The 23,084-nt window shown below is 42.8% G+C and overlaps 1 long non-coding RNA gene across 1 annotated transcript; it reads right to left on the reverse strand.

The window, feature by feature from the left end:
* Positions 1-699: 699 nt before the first annotated feature.
* LOC141153054 (uncharacterized) lies at positions 700-10,077 on the reverse strand. Its single transcript, XR_012247226.1, has 3 exons — positions 10,015-10,077; positions 8,907-8,987; positions 700-758 (listed from the first exon to the last, which is right to left on the reverse strand). It is a non-coding gene; the product is annotated as an uncharacterized lncRNA (long non-coding RNA).
* Between the last annotated feature and the right edge of the window lie 13,007 nt (positions 10,078-23,084).

Genomic DNA, 23,084 nt, shown 5'->3' on the forward strand with positions numbered 1-23,084 from the left:
TTCTGCCATGAATTGCTTTGAAAAGTTGCAAAATTTTGGCACAAATTGGAGTTGAGCAAAAATTTTGCAACTTTTGGTGTTTTTACATCAGTTTCTCCCAGCACCGCCAAAATGGGGGTAGCTGTGACAGGACAGGGGTGCAGCAGGGGCGTCACACCACAGCTCGTCTAATACATGACAAGCGGTGGAATTCCCTCCTCCAGGAATCTTACTCCAGTCTGAGACTGCAGTAACATTTCTGGATTTTGGCACAGAGGTGCACGCCACTTGTCAGATGCTCCTGATTCATGAAGAGGCCGACAGCCCTTCATAGATCAGGAGAGTCTGACGCCACCGCGTCCCCTCATCAAGACCAGCTTCATGTTTCAGGGCCTTAGTTTTTCTTTCTTAATATAACTAATATAGTTTTTTTTGCTCTATTAACAAAAGTAACTGTTTCTGAAAGTTAAAATGAGTCCCGTCATTAAGGGGTTAAATGCCCTTAAGACCCCTGAGTAATGCGCTCACTATCATTACTTGGGGTATAAATTCAGATGAATAAAATGAATGTGAATCATGTGTCTTCTAAACCTTCTAGACGGAGAAATGACTTTCACACCCTGAATAACAATGATCAGTGTAGACAGATAGAAAGTATGTGCAGACAGGTGTAATATCATCTCTACCCGGAAAAAGCCACTTACGAAGTTTCCTCCATCAGGTTCAGTTGTTTCTCTTCCTTCTGTATTTTCTCCTCTATCAGTTGTTTGATTTCCCATCTGTTGTACCAGGAACATATATCATTATCTCATAGGTAAATGTAGAAATATCAGCAATTTGAAGAGCATTAGTGAACAAATTCCGCCCCTTCGCCTCCATCCAAAATACTTTGCCAACATTTTCCATCTACATCACACAAATGATACAATTTTGTCTTGGTGGAGCTACCACTAGAGGGCGCTCACTGTATATGGACAGACGAAACCTATAAGGCTGGTGGCATAAAGAGACCTCATGGTCCATCTGCCCGAATTAATGATTCATTAATTATATTAATTAATGATATAATGACTGGGAAATTTTCCAATTTTGAGCCTGAATTTTTTACTCCCCGTCTTCCAGGAATGATGACCTTATACTTTTTGGTCTACATAGTCATTTGAGGACTTGAGTTTTTGCGGATCGAGTTGTAGTTTTGAAGTATACAATCACTTTATGATATAATGTACTGAAAAACGGGAAAAAAATTCCAAAAGTGGCAAAATATTGAAAAAACCGCAATTGATTACAGCATTGATTATTTGGTAAAAATGACCTGGCGGTGTTATTCTTTAGATCAGTTAGAATACGGTGACGGCAATCTTATAAGGATTTTTTTGTAGAATTTAGTGGTTAGAAATCATTTAACACTTTGTAAATAAATCATTTGCTTTGTGACCCCATTTTCTGAGACCTGGAACTGTAGACCTGAGCTTTCCTTTTTATGGAAACCATTTTGGCACAAACAACGTTTCTTTTTATTTTTCCTGCATTTTTGATGTTCGGTGCAGCAGCTGAGAAAATGATATTCTTGTGTTTCCACTCTTTTCTTTTTGCTGTTTTACGTCTGGTTAAAATAATTTTATATCTTGACACATCGGACTTTTACGGACGCGGTGATATCAAATGTTTTTTCTAAAAAAAAATCTAAATATCAAAAGGGGGATGATTGAAAGTTTTTATTATTTTATACATATATATTTTTAAAAACGACTCTTGGAAAATGGCGACAAGGGGAATTTTTTTTCCCCAAATTTGTGAATTTTTTTTCAGCACTTAAATAATAAAGAAACTTTGGGTGTTTTGGTATCTCCATAATCATAATGACCTGGAGAATCATACACTAAGTAAAAAATTCCCCCAAATAATTGCATGGTGCCAGTCATTTTACATCCATGTAGAGAGGAGTGGGAATCAGAAGAACAGCACCAGAAACACCAAAAAGGAGAGCACTGGAGATGTAACCCGTCAATCATGTATCTGATGTTTTTATTGTGATGTAGAGGGCTGTTCTCATTCATTTACTGATGATTTTCTAACCACATACTGCACACTAAATGTCCTAAAAATAAATTGCAACAAAAAAATAGTAATTTTTTTTTTTGTATGCGCCCTAACATGGTTCCTATAGAAACAAAAACTTGTCCAGCATAATACAAGGCTGCATAAAGCCCCAGGAAGAAGAAAGGCGAAACGCGCGTCGGGGTTAAAGGACACCCTGTCTGAGTTCCATAGCCAACAATACTATTTATTACAGAAGCACTCCCACCAAAATGTTTATCCCATTAATATATAGCAATCATCATGTTATATAGCACTGTGTACTTACAATTGCTCATTTTGACTTTCTACCCAGCTAATTCATCTCTTTTCCAATGGGTGTATGATATCACATGATTCAAAACTGACTAGCTGAATCCTTCTAAGCTCTATGTAGAAACAGGAGGTCAATTTTCCCTGTATGACTCATAAGTCACTGCAAAAGATCCTGGCAGGGGGGAGGAGGGAGCAGTGGGGGAGGGGGATGATTTCTGCAGGGAAAATTGACTTCATGTTCCTACATAGAGCAGAGAAAAGAGAAGAATTAACTGGGTAGAAAGGAAAAATGAGCAATTGTAAGTTCACAGTGCTGTATAGTATGATGACTGCAATATAGTAAGAAGATAGAAACCTTGATGGGAGGAGGATGAGAAGGAGGAGGAGGAAGAGGAGGAGGGTTTCTGTAAGGTAACGTTACCTAGTCGCACTGTCTTGTCTATACTCACTGGGGGTTTTGGAATCGTTGGTGATCTCAGTAAATCTTTTAATATTTGTCTTCAAAAAAAAATATGACTTTAAATATTGATCTTCTCATGCAGCTTCTCTTATTATCCTGGGATTTTATACTTACACTTGGATTGTGATCTATTGCATATTTTGTGACGTGTCCTGCACTTACTGTGGTGTTTAGGATTATTTGCATGATCTGATCCTTAAAGGGGTTGTCCATCTCTGGAGGACATTTTTTTTCTTACTTGAATGCATCTTTTTTTGGCGAAAAATATTTTTGCCAATTGGGTTTCATTAAATGTTTGCACCGTTTGCCTTCTATAGCTTCTGTGTTGCAATATGTATTAGTGACTGCAAAAATGAGTTAACTGAAAATCTGTCAGTGAACTTCTAATGGTCAAATGGGAGCGTTTGCAACTTTATAATCTGTCTTTTTTCAGCTCCCCTCAGCCAATTTATGAACACAGACCAAATCAAAGTTGAATGTATAAGGAAACAGATCCTATAAAGCCAAATGGTGAAAAAATTGTAATGAAACCAAATTACAAAAATGGTGTTTAGCAACTAAATATATGGATGTAAAAAGTAATAAAAAATGTTCTCACAGGTGGAAAATGTATATTTTTATTTATTTTCAAATATATTGTATACCTGTGTAACCATGCCATACATCAGTGGGGGTCCGGGGCATTGAGGAGTCATCCCCCATCTCCTGGAATAACCCTTCATCTCCTGGATTGTTTGTCTTTATGATATTTTATCCATGGAGGAATAAATGTTATGTTTTATGGGGTTATCTTTGCTTTACTGGAATATTGAATTGAAAAGTCCGGGGCTCCTGGCAGATGTATTAACCTGCAGATATGGGGGTAACTTCTAGATTAACCCCATATATGCAGGTTCATAGAGGTTTTTCAGGTGACCGGTTCCCTTTACCATATCGGCTCATTTTTGTTTTTTTTCTCACTTCTATTTAATAAGTCAAATAACAATTCCTCTAATATCTGTAACCTATAAAAAACACTTTGGCATCTTTTTAAATAAAATAAGACACATGAGCGGCTCCCAGTAATGGCAGCTATCTGTGTATAAACAGTATATATATATATATATATATATATATATATATATACACAGAGTGGGCCATTTATATGGATACACCTAAATTAAATGGGAATGGTTGGTGATATCAACTTCCTGTTTGTGGCACATTAGTATATGAGAGGGGAAAAACTTTTCCAGATGGGTGGTGACCATGGCGGCCATTTTGAAGTCGGCCATTTTGGATCCAGCTTTATTTTTTTCAATGGGAAGAGGGTCATGTGACACATCAAACGTATTGAGAATTTCATAAGATAAACAATGGTGTGCTCGGTTTTAACGTAACTTTATTCTTTCATGGGTTTTTTACAAGTTTATGACCACTTATAATGGTATAATGTATCTTGATGGTATGGTGTGGTATATGGGGGACAAAGATAGTGGGGCCGTTCTTCATCAATGGAAACCTCAATGCCACTGGATATCTGTAATTGCTCCATGATGATGTGTTGCCCTCTTTATGCACTGAAGATGGCACGTTCCCTGAGGTTTTCCAACAAGATGGTCACCACCACATTATGGGTGTCAGGTCCGAGCATTCCTACATGAACAGTTTCCTGGAAAGTGGATTGGTCGTCGTGGGCCAGTTGAATGGCCACCAAGGTCTCCCGATCTGACCCCCTTACACTTTTATCTTTGGGGTCATCTGAAGGCAATTGTCTATGCTGTGAAGATACGAGATGTGCAGCATCTGAAACAAGGGATACTGGAAGCCTGTGCTAGCATTTCTTCTGCGGTGTTGCTATCAGTGTGTGAAGAGTGGGAGAAGAGGGCGGCATTGACAATCCAACACAATGGGCAGCACTTTGAACACATTTTATAAGTGGTCATGAACTTGTAAAAAACTTGTGAAAGAATAAAGTTACGTTAAAACCAAGCACACCATTGTTTTTCTTATGAAATTCTCAATAAGTTTCATGTGTCACATGACGCTCTTCCCATTGAAAACAATAAAGTTGGATCCAAAATGGCCAACTTCAAAATGGCCACCATGCTCACCACCCATCTGGAAAATATACTAATGTACCACAAACAGGAAGTTGATATCACCAACCATTCCCATTTAATTTAGGTGTATCCATATAAATGGCCCACCCTGAATATATATATATATACAGTACAGACCAAAAGTTTGGACACACCTTCTCATTTAAAGATTTTTCTGTATTTTCATGACTTTGAAAATTGTACATTCACACTGAAGGCATCAAAACTATGAATTAGCACATGTGGAATTATATACTTAGCAAAAAAGTGTGAAACAACTGAAAATATGTCTTATATTCTAGGTTCTTCAAAGTAGCCACCTTTTGCTTTGATGACTGCTTTGCACACTCTTGGCATTCTCTTGATGAGCTTCAAGAGGTAGTCACCAGAAATTGTTTTCACTTCACAGGTGTGCCCTGTCAGGTTTAATAAGTGGGATTTCTTGCCTTATAAATGCGGTTGGGACCATCAGTTGTGTTGTGCAGAAGTCAGGTGGATACACAGCTGATAGTCCTACTGAATAGACTGTTAGAATTTGTATTATGGCAAGAAAAAAGCAGCTAAGTAAAGAAAAACGAGTGGCCATCATTACTTTAAGAAATGAAGGTCAGTCAGTCCGAAAAATTGGGCAAACTTTGAATGTGTCCCCAAGTGCAGTTGCAAAAACCATCAAGCGCTACAAAGAAACTGGCTCACATGAGGACCGCCCCAGGAAAGGAAGACCAAGAGTCACCTCTGCTTCTGAGGATAAGTTTATCCGAGTCACCAGCCTCAGAAATCGCAGGTTAACAGCAGCTCAGATTAGAGACCAGGTCAATGCCACACAGAGTTCTAGCAGCAGACACATCTCTACAACAACTGTTAAGAGGAAACTTTGTGCAGCAGGCCTTCATGGTAAAATAGCTGCTAGGAAACCGCTGCTAAGGACAGGCAACAAGCAGAAGAGACTCGTTTGGGCTAAAGAACACAAGGAATGGACATTAGACCAGTGGAAATCTGTGCTTTGGTCTGATGAGTCCAAATTTGAGATCTTTGGTTCCAAACACTGTGTCTTTGTGAGACGCAGAAAAGGTGAACGGATGGACTCTACATGCCTGGTTCCCACCGTGAAGCATGGAGGAGGAGGTGTGATGGTGTGGGGGTGCTTTGCTGGTGACACTTTTGGGGATTTATTCAAAATTGAAGGCATACTGAACCAGTATGGCTACCACAGCATCTTGCAGCGGCATGCTATTCCTTACGGTTTGCGTTTAGTTGGACCATCATTTATTTTTCAACAGGATAATGACCCCAAACACACCTCCAGGCTGTGTAAGGGCTATTTGACCAAGAAGGAGAGTGATGGGGTGCTACGCCAGATGACCTGGCCTCCACAGTCACCAGACCTGAACCCAATCGAGATGATTTGGGGTGAGCTGCACCGCAGAGTGAAGGCGAAAGGGCCAACAAGTGCTAAGCATCTCTGGGAACTCCTTCAAGATTGTTGGAAGACCATTTCCGGTGACTACCTCTTGAAGCTCATCAAGAGAATGCCAAGAGTGTGCAAAGCAGTCATTAAAGCAAAAGGTGGCTACTTTGAAGAACTTAGAATATAAGACATATTTTCAGTTGTTTCACACTTTTTTGTTAAGTATATAATTCCACATGTGTTAATTCATAGTTTTGATGCCTTCAGTGTGAATGTACAATTTTCATAGTAATGAAAATACAGAAAAATCTTTAAATGAGAAGGTGTGTCCAAACTTTTGGTCTGTACTGTATATATATATATATATATATATATATATATATATATATATATATATATATATATATATATATACACTGCTCAAAAAAATAAAGGGAACACTTGAACAACAGAATATAACTCCAAGTAAATCAAACTTCTGTGAAATCAAACTGTCCACTTAGGAAGCAACACTGATTGACAATCAATTTCACATGCTGTTGTGCAAATGAAATAGACAATACATGGAAATTATTGGCAATTATCAAGACACCCTCAATAAAGGAGTGGTTCTGCCGGTGAGGACCACAGACCACATCTCAGTACCAATGCTTTCTGGCAGATGTTTTGGTCACTTTTGAATGTTGGTTGTGCTTTCACACTCATAGTAGCATGAGACGGACTCTACAACCCACAGAAGTTGCTCAGGTAGTGCAGCTCTTCCAGGATGGCACATCAATGCGAGCTGTGGCAAGAAGTTTTGCTGTGTCTGTCAGTGTAGTGTCCAGAGGCTGGAGGTGCTACCAGGAGACAGGCCAGTACACCAGGAGACGTGGAGGGGGCCGTAGGAGGGCTACAACCCAGCAGCAGGACCGCTACCTCCGCCTTTGTACAAGGAGGAACAGGAGGAGCACTGCCATAGCCCTGCAAAATGACCTCCAGCAAGCCACAAATGTGCATGTGTCTGCACAAACGGTTAGAAACCGACTCCATGAGGGTGGTATGAGGGCCCGACGTCCACAGATGGGGGTTGTGCTCACAGCCCAACACCGTGCAGGACGCTTGGCATTTGCCACAGAACACCAGGATTGGCAAAGTCACCACTGGCGCCCTGTGCTCTTCACAGATGAAAGCAGGTTCACACTGAGCACATGTGACAGACATGACAGAGTCTGGAGACGCCATGGAGAGCGATCTGCTGCCTGCAACATCCTTCAGCATGACCGGTTAGGCAGTGGGTCAGTAATGGTGTGGGGTGGCATTTCTTTGGAGGGCTGCACAGCCCTCCATGTGCTCGCCAGAGGTAGCCTGACTGCCATTAGGTACCGAGATGAGATCCTCAGACCCCTTGGGAGACCATATGCTGGTGAGGTTGGCCCTGGGTTCCTCCTAATGCAGGACAATGCCAGACCTCATGTGGCTGGAGTGTGTCAGCAGTTCCTGCAAGATGAAGGCATTGAAGCTATGGACTGGCCGCCCGTTCCCCAGACCTGAATCCGATTGAGCACATCTGGGACATCATGTCTCGCTCCATCCACCAACGTCATATTGCACCACAGACTGTCCAGGAGTTGGCGGATGCTTTAGTCCAGGTCTGGGAGGAGATCCCACAGGAGACCATCCGCAACCTCATCAGGAGCATGCCCAGGCGTTGTAGGGAGGTCATACAGGCACGTGGAGGGCACACACAATACTCAGCCTCATCAGGAGCATGCCCAGGCGTTGTAGGGAGGTCACACAGGCACGTGGAGGCCACACACAATACTGAGCCTCATCAGGAGCATGCCCAGGCGTTGTAGGGAGGTCATACAGGCACGTGGAGGCCACACACAATACTGAGCCTCATCAGGAGCATGCCCAGGCGTTGTAGGGAGGTCACACAGGCACGTGGAGACCACACACAATACTCAGCCTCATCAGGAGCATGCCCAGGCGTTGTAGGGAGGTCATACAGGCACGTGGAGGCCACACACAATACTCAGCCTCATCAGGAGCATGCCCAGGCGTTGTAGGGAGGTCATACAGGCACGTGGAGGCCACACACAATACTCAGCCTCATCAGGAGCATGCCCAGGCATTGTAGGGAGGTCATACAGGCACGTGGAGGCCACACACAATACTCAGCCTCATCAGGAGCATGCCCAGGTGTTGTAGGGAGGTCATACAGGCACGTGGACGCCACACACAATACTCAGCCTCATTTTGACTTGCTTTAAGGACATTACATCAAAGTTGGATCAGCCTGTAGTGTGTTTTTCCACTTTAATTTTGGGGGTGACTCCAAATCCAGGCCTCCATTGGTTAATAAATGTGATTTCCATTGATGGTTTTTGTGTGATTTTGTTGTCAGCACATTCAACTTTATACAGAACAAAGTATTCAATGAGAATATTTCATTCATTCAGATCTAGGATGTGTTATTTGAGTGTTCCCTTTATTTTCTTGAGCAGTGTATATATATATATATATATATATCAGGTTTTATATTATCTGTCCTGAATACAGTGAATCACACATTGGAGAGAAGGAAACATCTATATCATGATGTCGTCTATATATTAGATCAGTAATTCTCGGCACTTACATGGTCACAATGTTGTTCTGTATCAGTTCTTTCATCAGTTCCGTATGTGACACAAATTCTGTGTTCTCAGTGGTGTCATCACTATTGTACAAGAAAGGTTCATCAACTTGTGATAAATGGTCAGAATTTCAATAGTACAAGCAAATATAAGAAGCTTTGTCATGTATTTTATCATAGAAATCTGCTTCCTTCTCCACTTAGGAGCCACTTCTACCCCCCCCCCCCCCAACCTCCTGAACTTGCTGTCCACTCTGAAGAAGAAAAACACAGATTAAATCTATCTTGATCAAAGCAAGACGGACAGTCCGCTCACTGTGGTGTCTGATCACACTGCCTATTGTAGTCTATGTAGAGGAGGAGTAGTGAAGGGCAGAGTGAGAAACAGGAAGAGAGAGACACAAAATTAATATGGAGTTTACTTAGTTTTATGTACTAAATGTCCAGCTGGGGTCTGTATGTTGGGGAGACGGGGCAAAAACTTAGAACAAGGATTAATTCTCATCGCCACACAATAGAAGAAAAAAGAATAGATTTACCTGTGGCCAAACATTTTTGTATCCCTGATCACAGCATCATGGACATGAAATTACTGGTATTAATAAGTAACTTCAAATCTCAGAAAGACAGAAAGATTTGGGAATACAAACTTATGACAACCTTTGACACACAGGAATGAATGTGTCGCATGGATTTATGTAATTCTACATCAACTAAGGAATGTGCTCCTAAGGCCTTGTGGGGGCATCACAACCATGGACCAGACCTCAATCACAGGACAATAAAACGTTCACACTCCTTATCTATGAACTTCTCCAATATGTACAGCCACAACTGTTTATCTCTCTCCCATAATGATAGTTCTGCTTCACGTCACTTGTCACATCTATTGCATTATTCTTGTGCCCTGTATAAATATGTGACTCTTCAGATTTTGTGTTATACTATGCCTGATGAAGAGACCTGAGTAGTCTGGAAAGCTTGCAATTTGTTACCATTTTTTCAGTTAGCCATTAAAAGGTATCAACCACTGAGGACTCTCAAATCTTCATATTTTTCTATCTACTGGCTAACACGGTACAAAGGTAGATCTTTCTCCAGTAGCACTTACAAAGTCAGTTCTATTTTCTCAAGGATGTTTTTCTTCTCTTGAATTTCTTTTTTCATGAAGTTCATGTACTTCTCCCTATTGTACATGGAAAATAGATCTGCTATTGAAACCTACAAATGGCAGTAATGATTAAGATGTTCAGCAGTATTAGTGATCGTGACAAATGTGGTCAATTCCTCCCCTTCTCCCTCCATTCTAGGTCTCTTCTGTGCCAACAGTTTTACATTTACTATATTCCATTGCTAAAAGGAATCTGTCAGCAGGTTGTTTGCTATTTAATATGGGAGCAGCCTGATGTAGGGTCAGAGACTGTTTGTATCCCATAAAATCTCCTATGGCATCTTTGTACTGTAAGATATGATCCATGACTGGCAGCCATGTGTATAGACAGATATTGTGAGCAGACAGTTTACAGTGTATTATCTCTACCTGAATAAGATTAATCAGTCGTTAGAGATAAGGAAACTTCTAGATCATTATGGCATCTGGAAGGTTCCCATATATTACAGCATTACATTTTTTCACTTACATATTTGTGATCTCTTCAATCATTTTGTGCTTCTGAATTAAAAATCCAGTGTCTGCCCTATAGTAGAAGGAAAACCCATCAATGTGAATATTAGGTAAGGGTTAAACTAGGACTTTTTTTAACACTAGTAATTGATTTGAACTATTAAAATAGATGTCCCCACGTAGTTCTCCCATATCCACAGTATAGGGAATAAGGTACTGATTGCGGGGTATCCGTCCCCCTGACCCTCCAGCTCTGAAATGCCCCTGTAGGACAAAGCCGAGGTGGTGCATGCGCACCCACTACCGGCGTTAGGGACAGGCAAACTAGGCATTAGACTAGGGCCCCCACTCTCCCAGGGGCCCCCAGTCTGTGGCGTGTCGGTAATAGCAGCACACCACACGGCCGCTATGGAGCCCGTGAGCCAGCGGGGCCCGGTGCCTGTGCTGCCACCCCCCCGCACCGTACATGCAACTGTATCGGCACCATTAATACCGATACAGCTGAAAGCAATGATGGAGGATAGACTGTCAGGTGACGCTCTTTCTCCCATCATTCCCCCTCTGCGTCTGACGCAGCGGGCACGATGATGTCACTTCATTGCACACCACGCTGCTGAGGAGATGCACTGCACACACCAGATTTTTTAAAAATCAGTGAGTACTATGGGCTCCATTATACTGTATGGGGGCTGCATTGTACTCTATGGGGTGGCTGCATTATGCTCTATGGGGTGGCTGCATTATACACTATGGGGTGGCTGCATTATACACTATGGGGCTGCATTATACTATATGGGGCTGCATTATAATCTATGGGGCTTCATTATACTCTATGGGGTGGCTGCATTATACTCTATGGGGCTGCATTATATTCTATGGGGCAGAATTATACTCTATGGGGCTGCATTATACTATATGGGGCTGCATTATACTCTATGGGGCTGCATTATACTATATGGGGCTGCATTATAATCTATGGGGCTTCATTATACTCTATGGGGTGGCGGCATTATACTCTATGGGGCTGCATTATACTCTATGGGGTGGTTGCATTATACTCTATGAGGGGAGCTGCATTATACTCTATTGGGTGTCTGCATTATACTCTATGGGATGTCTGCATTATACTCTAGGGGGCTGCATTATGGAAACATAGAAAGGTAGAGTTGGAGGGGGCCTCCACGGTCATCTGGTCCAACCTCCTGCTCAATACAGGATTCACTAAACCATCTCAGGCAGATGTCTGCCCGGCCTCTGTGTGAAGACTTCCATTGAAGGAGAACTCATCACCTCTCGTGGCCGCCTGTTCCACTCATTGATCATCCTCACTGTCAAAGATTTTACTCTATAGGGACTGCATTGTACTCTATGGGGCAACATTGTACTCTATGGGGCTGCTTTGTACTCTATAGGGCTGCATTATACTCTATGGGGCGGCATTTTACTTTATGGGGCAACATTGTACTCTATGGGGCTGCTTTGTACTCTATGGGGCTGCATTATACTCTATGAGGCAACATTATACTCTATGGGGCTGCATTATACTCTATAGGGTGGCAGTGTACTTTATGGGGCAGCATTGTACTCTATGGGGCTGCTTTGTACTATATGGGGCTGCATTATACTCTATGAGGCGACATTATACTCTATGGGGCAGCATTATACTCTGTAGGGCAGCATTATACTCCATGGGGAGGCATTATACTCTATGGTTCCGCATTGTACTCTATAGGGCGGCATTGTACTCTATGAGGCAGCATTGTACTCTATGGGGCCACAGTGTACGCTATCAAGGACTATGAGGAGTGTGTTATACTATATGTACTATTGAAACTGCAATATGCTATATGGGGGCAGCATTATACTCTATCAAGGACTATAGGCTATGTATTATACAGTATGTATTATATGGGGGCTGCATTATACTGTATGGGGGACTATGGGGGTACATTATACTATGTGGAGAACTATGGGGTGCATTATACTATGTGGAGGACTATGGGGTGCATTATACAATGTGGAGGACTATGGGGTGCATTATACTATGTGGAGGACAATGGGGTGCATTATACTATGTGGAGGACTATGGGGTGCATTATACTATGTGGAGGACTATGGGGTGCATTATACTATATGGAGGACCTTGGACTGCATTATACTATGTGGAGGACTATGGTGTGCATTATACTATGTGGAGGACAATGGGGTGCATTATACTATGTGGAGGACTATGGGGTGCATTATACTATGTGGAGAACTATGGGGTGCATTATACTATGTGGAGGACTATGGGGTGCATTATACTATGTGGAGGACTATGGGGTGCATTATACTATGTGGAGGACAATGGGGTGCATTATACTATGTGGAGGACTATGGGGTGCATTATACTATGTGGAGGACTATGGGGTGCATTATACTATGTGGAGGACTATGGGGTGCATTATACTATATGGAGGACCTTGGACTGCACTATACTACGTGGAGGACTATGGGGTGCATTATACTATGTGGAGGACAATGGGGTGCATTATACTATGTGGAGGACTATGGGGTGCATTATACTATGTGGAGGACTATGGGGTGCATTATACTATGTGGAGGACAATGGGGTGCATTATACTATGTGGAGGACTATGGGGTGCATTATACTATGTGGAGGACTATGGGGTGCATTATACTATATGGAGGACCTTGGACTGCATTATACTATGTGGAGGACTATGGTGTGCATTATACTATGTGGAGGACAATGGGGTTCATTATACTATGTGGAGGACTATGGGGTGCATTATACTATGTGGAGGACTATGGGGTGCATTATACTATGTGGAGGACTATGGGGTGCATTATACTATGTGGAGGACAATGGGGTGCATTATACTATATAGAGGAGTATGGGGTGCATTATACTATGTGGAGGACAATGGGGTGCATTATACTATATAGAGGACTATGGGGTGCATTATACTATGTGGAGGACTATGGGGTGCATTATACTATGTGGAGGACTATGGGGTGCATTATACTATGTGGAGGACTATGGGGTGCATTATACTATGTGGAGGACTATGGGGTGCATTATACTATGTGGAGGACTATGGGGTGCATTATACTATGTGGAGGACTATGGGGTGCATTATACTATGTGGAGGACTATGGGGTGCATTATACTATGTGGAGGACTATGGGGTGCATTATACTATGTGGAGGACTATGGGGTGCATTATACTATATAGAGGACTATGGGGTGCATTATACTATGTGGAGGACTATGGGGTGCATTATACTATGTGGAGGACAATGGGGTGCATTATACTATATAGAGGACTATGGGGTGCATTATACTATGTGGAGGACTATGGGGTGCATTATACTATGTGGAGGACTATGGGGTGCATTATACTATGTGGAGGACTATGGGGTGCATTATACTATGTGGAGGACTATGGGGTGCATTATACTATGTGGAGGACTATGTGGTGCATTATACTATGTGGAGGACTATGGGGTGCATTATACTTTATGGAGGACTATGGGGTGCATTATACTATGTGGAGGACTATGGGGTGCATTATACTATGTGGAGGACTATGGGGTGCATTATACTATGTGGAGGACAATGGGGTGCATTATACTATATGGAGGACTATGGGGTGCATTATACTATGTGGAGGACTATGGGGTGCATTATACTATGTGGAGGACTATGGGGTGCATTATACTATGTGGAGGACTATGGGGTGCATTATACTATGTGGAGGACTATGGGGTGCATTATACTATGTGGAGGACTATGGGGTGCATTATACTATGTGGAGGACTATGGGGTGCATTATACTATGTGGAGGACAATGGGGTGCATTATACTATATAGAGGACTATGGGGTGCATTATACTATGTGGAGGACTATGGGGTGCATTATACTATGTGGAGGACTATGGGGTGCATTATACTATGTGGAGGACTATGGGGTGCATTATACTATGTGGAGGACTATGGGGTGCATTATACTATGTGGAGGACTATGGGGTGCATTATACTATGTGGGGGACTATGTGGTGCATTATACTATGTGGAGGACTATGGGGTGCATTATACTTTATGGAGGACTATGGGGTGCATTATACTATGTGGAGGACTATGGGGTGCATTATACTATGTGGAGGACTATGGGGTGCATTATACTATGTGGAGGACTATGGGGTGCATTATACTATGTGGAGGACTATGGGGTGCATTATACTATGTGGAGGACTATGGGGTGCATTATACTTTATGGAGGACTATGTGGTGCATTATACTATGTGGAGGACTATGGGGTGCATTATACTTTATGGAGGACTATGGGGTGCATTATACTATGTGGAGGACTATGGGGTGCATTATACTATGTGGAGGACAATGGGGTGCATTATACTATATAGAGGACTATGGGGTGCATTATACTATGTGGAGGAATATGGGGTGCATTATACTATGTGGAGGACTATGGGGTGCATTATACTATGTGGAGGACTATGGGGTGCATTATACTATGTGGAGGACTATGGGGTGCATTATTCTATGTGGAGGACTATGGGGTGCATTATACTATGTGGAGGACTATGGGGTGCATTATACTATGTGGAGGACTATGGGGTGCATTATACTAAACGTGCCTAATCATCGAGTGATTGGATTGTTTATGCCGACACAAAAATCATTGTTCTCAGCAGCACATCATGAAAGCTGCAGATCTGCTGCTGATAACATGATGTGTATGGGGACAGATTGATCTAGAAGTGATTGTTCTGTGCCCATCATTCTTCCTCGGTGGTGTAAAGAGGTCGGGAAACAAGCACCGAACAACTTCAGTATTGTCCATCACGCTTGTTTAACGGCCTGAACTAATCGCATGTAAATGCAATGTAAATGCTTCTGTGGATGGGGCAATATGTCAGCATTTGGGGCCCCACTTTAAACTTTTGCCAGGGCCCCACTTTGTCTAACACCGGTACTGTGCGCACCCCACCACTATACAATGAGAGGAAAGACTTTTACCTGGGATTTACACTTGCAGCTGAAACACAAACAACAGTTTACAATTAGATTTACTGAAGTATTTAATAAAAGCCGCTCGGTTGCAGCAGACGACTTATTTTTAGGCCGTATTCACATGTCATTTTATTTCTCATCTTCACAAAACCAAACCAAATAATTTTCAATAGGACGATGCATCCGATTTTCATCTTTTTTTTGGGGTTCATGTGGCCATTTTTGCCATTTGTATGTCATCCATTCTCTTATATGAAAAAAAACAGCTGATGGAAATATCCCAAGTGTTTCCTAGTAGTCAGTCAATGGGTGAGTGTGATCCACAATTCACCCCAAAGCTGACATGTTACCAGCTCCATAGAATATAAGGGCCAGTGATAAAAGCTGTTCTCCCTCCTGTGACGTTCTGCCTGTGGTTGAGCGTCATAGAAGACAGTGATTTCTACTATATACCGCCATACTGCTGTATATGGCATAAGAGATCAGATGATTGCAGATTCAAGTCACCTGAGGGGACTAACAAATAGAGAAAAAAGGGAAGAAAAAAAGTTTTTAAAAAAGAAAAAAAAAAAATTCTAATCACCCCCTCTTCTAATCACCCCCTCTTCTAATCAAGCCCCCTCTTTTAATCACCCCCTCTTCTAATCACCCCCTCTTCTAATCACCCCCTCTTCTAATCAAGCCCCCTTTTCTAATCACCCCCTCTTCTAATCACCCCCTCTTCTAATCACCCCCTCTTCTAATCAAGCCCCCTTTTCTAATCACCCCCTCTTCTAATCACCCCCTCTTCTAATCACCCCTTCTTCAAATCACCCCCTCTTCTAATCAAGCCCCCTCTTCTAATCACCCCCTCTTCTAATCACCCCCTCTTCTAATCACCCCCTCTTCAAATCACCCCCTCTTCTAATCACCCCCTCTTCTAATCAAGCCCCCTCTTCTAATCACCCCCTCTTCAAATCACCCCCTCTTCTAATCAAGCCCCCTCTTCTAATCACCCCCTCTTCTAATCACCCCCTCTTCTAATCAATCACCCCCTCTTCTAATCACCCCCTCTTCTAATCAAGCCCCCTCTTCTAATCACCCCCTCTTCTAATCAATCACCCCCTCTTCTAATCAAGCCCCCTCTTCTAATCACCCCCTCTTCTAATCACCCCCTCTTCTAATCAATCACCCCCTCTTCTAATCAAGCCCCCTCTTCTAATCACCCCCTCTTCAAATCACCCCCTCTTCTAATCACCCCCTCTTCTAATCAAGCCCCCTCTTCTAATCAAGCCCCCTCTTCAAATCACCCCCTCTTCTAATCGCCCCCTCTTCTAATCACCCCCTCTTCTAATCACCCCCTCTTCTAATCGCCCCCTCTTCTAATCACCCCCTCTTCAAATCACCCCCTCTTCTAATCACCCCCTCTTCAAATCACCCCCTCTTCTAATCACCCCCTCTTCTAATCACCCCCTGTTCTAATCAAGCCCCCTTTTCTAATCACCCCCTCTTCAAATCACCCCCTCTTCTAATCACCCCCTCTTCTAATCAAGCCCCCTCTTCTAATCACCCCCTCTTCAAATCACCCCCTCTTCTAATCAAGCCCCCTCTTCTAATCACCCCCTCTTCTAATCAATCACCCCCTCTTCTAATCAAGCCCCCTCTTCTAATCACCCCCTCTTCAAATCACCCCCTCTTCTAATCACCCCCTCTTCTAATCACCCCCTCCTCTAATCACCCCCTCCTCTAATCAAGCCCCCTCTTCTAATCACCCCCTCTTTTAATGAAGCCCCCTCTTCTAATCACCCCCTCTTCTAATCACCCCCTCCTCTAATCACCCCCTCCTCTAATCACCCCCTCTTCTAATCACCCCCTCTTTTAATGAAGCCCCCTCTTCTCCAGTTAACATTGAAGAAAAAAAATACACATATCTGGTATCAACGTGTTCAGAAAAGTCCGATCTATGAAAATATAACATAAATTGACCTAATATGTAAAGACTGTAAAGCAAAGAAGAAATCAAAATGGCAAAATTGCGTGTTTTTGATTGCTACAACTCCAGAGAAATGTATCAAGAAGCAATCGAAGCGTCGTAACTACCCCAAAATAGTATCAATAAAAACATCAGGTCACCATGCAAAAAACAAGCCCTCACATAGCTCCATCCACCAAAAAATAAAAAGGTTACAGGTATTCAAAACTGGCGACTCAAGCTAATTATTTATTTTTTAGTAATTTATTTTCACCACTTAAATAAAAAAACTATATAAGTTTAGTATCGTTGTACTCGTACTGACCTGATGGGTCGGGGCATTTGCCCGTGCATAAAGAACAGACATCAGACAGCAGAAAGTCATTATTATATTATAGATACGTATAGAGGCAGAATTACAATCACTATCCTGAATTACAGGACTTCTCTGATTTTGGACTTACATAAATTGCTCTTGGATTTTTGCTCGATATTCTTTAAATATAAATAACTGCAAAATCCTGAATGGAGAAATAGAGAAGTTTCCTTATAAATAGCCGGATCTTATATAGCAATTGTATCAATAGTAAATATTGCCATAACGAGCTAATTAACAAATAGAAGGTTTTCTCATTAAAAGTGTATTAAAAACGTATGGGATATGAGAATTGGGAAGTAGAGGAAGCTTGTCATAAGAAATCAGAACGTTATATACATAGGAAATAGGAAATAATAAGGACCGATCAGGAGTATAAGACGCGTATACTCACTCTGAACTCCTCTACAACCCTCAGAGGAGTTCCGGGGGAGCGGCTGCTTATATATCCTTCATGATGTCATAATGTCCAGGCAGAGGTCACCATGGCGCCGATCCTGTGATGTCACAGCATTCTAGAATGTGCTTAGAACAAGCCCTGCAGCCAATGAGATCCAATATAATCATGTATAATAAAGTCTATGGAGGGTTTATAAATGTATGTAAATGATCTGATACAGCAAATTGTTATAAATTATAAGACCCCCCACACACCCATGACCACATATACACAGAAGAGTCTTATAATCCAATGCTTTTCTTATATTGTTATTATACATATACACCATATGGACATAATTATAGGGATGCAGAATTGTATAACATTTCATTATAAATGCTTAGGCATTATTCATCCATGAAGTATAATGCACAGCCCATAGTCTTCCATAAAGTATAATGCACAGCCCATAGTCATCCGTAAAGTATAATGTACGACCCATAGTCCTCCATAAAGTACAATACATAGCCCATAGTCATCCATAAAGTATAATGCACAGCACATAGTCTTCCATAAAGTATAATGCACAGCCCATAGTCTTCCATAATGTATAATGCACAGCCCATAGTCATCCATAAAGTATAATGTACGACCCATAGTCCTCCATAAAGTACAATGCACGGCCCATAGTCATCCATAAGTATAATGCACAGCACATAGATATCTATAAAGTATAATGTTCATCCGATAGTCACCCATAAAGTATAATATACAGCCCATAGTCCTCCAAAAAGTATAATGCACAACCCATAATCACCGATAAAGTATAATGCATAGGCCATAGTCATCCATAAAGTATTAGGCGTAGCCTTTAGACATAATTATAGGGATGCAGAATTGTATAACATTTCATTATAAATGCTTAGGCATTATTCATCCATGAAGTATAATGCACAGCCCATAGTCTTCCATAAAGTATAATGCACAGCCCATAGTCATCCGTAAAGTATAATGTACGACCCATAGTCATCCATAAATTGTAATGCACAGCCCATAGTCCTCCATAAAGTATAATGCACAGCCCATAGTCATCCATAAAGTATAATGTACAGCCCATAGTCATCTACAAAGTATAATGCACAGCCTATAGTCACCCATAAAGTATAATGTACAGCCCATAGTCACCCATAAAGTATAATGCACAGCCCATAGTCATACATAAAGTATAATGTACAGCCCATAGTCATTCATAAAGTATATTGCATAGCTCATAGTCATCCATAAAGTATAATGCATAGCCCATAGTGTAACATCCCTGGCGGCGTGCTGGCATGGCTTACCACCTCCCACCATGCAAGACCGCCATCATACCTATCAGTCCAGGCTGCACACTTTGCTCCAGTACCTGCTGTGTGCATGTCTCTTGTCTGATTGCTTAGGGCGGCGGCGCGGTTACTGCCTGTTTCTTATAGTTACTGTGTGCACAGTCCTAATGCGTCCCCAGACTATTGCTGTGAGTCACTGGATACTTAAACCCCCTCCACCCAGTAGGAGGTGCCTGAGCAACACTTTCTTTTAGTGTGTTCTGTACAACTGAGTTGCCAGGTCCTGTCCTGTATCTTGTCTGTTTCCGCCACACTGGGGGCTGTATACCCAGGCCTGTTACCTGTATCTGTGACTTCTAGTCTGTTCCGCCACCCTGGCGGCTGTATACCCAGGCCCGTTATCTGTATTTGTGACTTCTAGTCTGTTTCCGCCACCCTGGGGGCTGAGCTCCCAGGCTCGTTCCTGTATCTTGTTCCTGGTTCAGTTCCTGTCTGAACAGTGTCCTAGCCCGTTACTTGTTTGTCACTATGTCCGTATCTTCCCTTTTCCTGCAGTGTCTGAACCTTCACCTAACTCCAACTCGTTGTCTCTGTACTTCTGTTTGTGAGTTTAGTGTCCACTCGCTACTTCATTTTAAGTACCTTGTGTGTATCTTGCTCTGCTTGTCTACCGCACTTGTGGGTTTTGCTCTGCTCTGCTTGTCTACCGCACCTGCGGGTTTTGCTCTGCTCTGCTTGTTTACCGCACCTGTGGGTTTTGCTCTGCTCTGCTTGTCTACCGCACTTGCGGGTTTTGCTCTGCTCTGCTTGTCTACCGCAACAGCGGGTTTTGCTCTGCTCTGCTTGTCTACCGCACCTGCGGGTTTTGCTCTGCTCTGCTTGTCTATCACACTCACGGGTTTTGCTCTGCTATGCTTGTCGACCGTACTTGCGGGTTTTGCTCTGCTCTGCTTGTCTACCGCACCTGCGGGTTTTGCTCTGCTCGGCTTGCCTACTGCACATGCGGGTTTTGCTCTGCTCTGCTTGTCTACCGCACCTGCGGATTTTGCTCTGCTCAGCTTGTCTACCGCACCTGCGGGTTTAGCTCTGCTCTGCTTGTCTACCACACCTGCAGCTCTGTTTCTGTATCCCATTCTGTACTGGTCCCTATCCTGCAGGTTTTGCTCTGCTGCACCTGCGGGTTTTGCTCTGCTCTGCTTGTCTACCGCACCTGCTGGTTTTGCTCTGCTCTGCTTGTCTACCGCACCTGCGGCTCTGTTCCTGTATCCCAGTCTGTACTAGTCCCTATCCTGCCTGCGTTCCTACCTGCCAGTACCCACCTGTCTGCATACCAGCCGTGCCTGCCAGTACCCACCTGTCTGCATACCAGCCGTGCCTGCCAGTACCCACCTGTCTGTATGCCAGCCTAACCTGCCTGTTCCTGCATTCCCCGGTGTGGGTCAACAGCTGTGACCAGGGTCTGACCTGGAGTAGCACCTGATCCCTCTGCTCGGTTCCTCCCTAGATCACAAAGTATAATGCACGGCCCATAGTCACCCATAAAGTATAATGCACAGCCTATAGTCACCCATAAAGTATAATGCATAGCCCATAGCCACCTATAAAGTATAATGCACAGCCCATAGTCACTTATAAAGTACAATGTACAGCCCATAGTCATCCATAAAGTATAATGCACAGCACATATTCAGCTATAAAGCATAATGCATAGCCCATAGTCACCCATAAAGTATAATGCGCAGCCCTTAGTCACCCATAAAGTATAATGCACAGCACATAGTCATCCATAAAGTATAATGCATAGCCCATAGTCACCTATAAAGTATAATGCACAGCCCATAGTCACTTATAAAGTATAATGCACAGCCCATAGTCATCCATAAAGTATAATGCACCTCATAGTCATCCATAAAGTATAATATACAGCCCATAGTAATCCATAAAGTATAATGCACAGCTCATTGTCATCCATAAAGTATAATGCACAGCACATAGTCATCCATGAAGTATAATGCACAGCCCATAGTCATCCATAAAGTATAATGTACGACCCATAGTCATCTATAAAGTAAAATGCACGGCCCATAGTCATTCATAAAGTATAATGCACAGCACACAGATATCTATAAAGTATAATGTTCATCCGATAGTCACCCATAAAGTATAATTTACAGCCCATAGACCTCCAAAAAGTATAATGCACAGCCCATAATCACGGATAAAGTATAATGCATAGCCCATAGTCATCCATAAAGTATAATGCATAGCCTTTAGTCACGCATAACGTATAATGCACAGCCTATCATCACCAATAAATTATAATGCACAGAGCATAGTCACCCATAAAGTATAATGTACAGCCCATAGTCATCCATAAATTGTAATGTACAGCCCATAGTCTTCCATAAAGTATAATGCACAGCCCATAGTCACCTATAAAGTATAATGCACAGCCCATAGTCCTCCATAAAGTATAATGTACAGCCCATAGTCATCTATAAAGTATAATGCACAGCCTATAGTCACCCATAAAGTATAATGCACAGCCCATAGCCACCTATAAAGTATAATGCACAGTCCATAGTCCTCCATAAAGAATAATGTACAGCCCATAGTCATCCATTAAGTATAATGTATAGCCCATAGTCACCCATAAAGTATAATGTACAGCCATAGTCATCCATAAAGAATAATACACAGCACATAGTCATCCATTAAGTATGATGCATAGCCCACAGTCATCCATGAAGCATAATGCACAGCCCATAGTCCTCCATAAAGTATAATACACAGCCCATAGTCACTTATAAAGTATAATTATGTGAAAGTTTGTGACGCCACCTGTGGTGTCCGGTGAGGATCACCAGCGCTGCGGCAGCCCACTGAGGCCGGAGTTAAGGCAGCTTGGGTGGTATAGCTGCCCACAGGTGGACCTAGGCCTCAGGGCAGCGTGGATGAAGGGATGCAGGACAGGGGAAACCCAGCCGGGACTGAAGAAGGACAGGCAAACACACACAGTTCACTTCAGTACCTTTTACTGATTGAAGTCATTCCGGAGCACTGTAGGGTGAAGGGTGCATATCAGGATTCTCCCCAGTGAGCGGGTATAGGGCCTCCTGTTTCCTGCCTTTGTGTAGTAAGTTTCTGACCTGCCTGGAGCTAGGCCTAACTTTGTCTCTGTCCTCCACCGTCTGACTTTGTGGTAGGGCCTTCTCTTGGAGTACACGCTCCCAGCTTGCGGGGCCTCCGTGACTCCTGGCTCTGGTACGTATCAGTTCTTGGGTGCTCCTGGCACCTGAAGTCTTCCATTGGTCTCCGGTTGTCTCTACAGGGGGGTATACGGCCCTTAGATGTGGACCCGGTGTCCGGTAAATGTTTTCTGGGGTGAGCTTGTACAGCTACTCTGCCCCCAATGCTACTCACTCCTCTAGCCTTCGGCCTGATCGAGGCCCTCACTAGCGGCAGCTTGCCACGCTTCACAGCTCTTA

This window comes from Phyllobates terribilis, unplaced genomic scaffold (assembly GCF_046119375.1).
Source record: "Phyllobates terribilis strain yellow unplaced genomic scaffold, ASM4611937v1 Scaffold_7__3_contigs__length_470593459, whole genome shotgun sequence".
NCBI classification, from domain to species: domain Eukaryota; kingdom Metazoa; phylum Chordata; class Amphibia; order Anura; family Dendrobatidae; genus Phyllobates; species Phyllobates terribilis.